Raw genomic sequence first — 275 nt, 5'->3', positions numbered from 1 at the left:
GATAAAAGCAATAAAAAGAAAAAAGCAGTTCAACTTCCTCGGGCAAGTCGGTCACTACCCCTTTTTCTTTTGAATGGAAATTCATGTGACACGCGCACCACGAAAAACCTACGTCGTGTGTGTCTTTTGCTAGTTTTCATGTTCCTTCAAAACAAATCAACATTTTTGTTTCAGAACATGCTACTGTTGTTATTCTAGTTTTCTTTGGTATTTGCTTTTAAATCATAGAGTTTATCCTTTTTGTAAGAAATTAATGTAATGCAGTATAAAAAATA

Source organism: Littorina saxatilis, linkage group LG1 (assembly GCF_037325665.1).
Source record: "Littorina saxatilis isolate snail1 linkage group LG1, US_GU_Lsax_2.0, whole genome shotgun sequence".
Classification (NCBI taxonomy): domain Eukaryota; kingdom Metazoa; phylum Mollusca; class Gastropoda; order Littorinimorpha; family Littorinidae; genus Littorina; species Littorina saxatilis.
Note: the sequence above shows the minus strand (reverse complement) of the source record.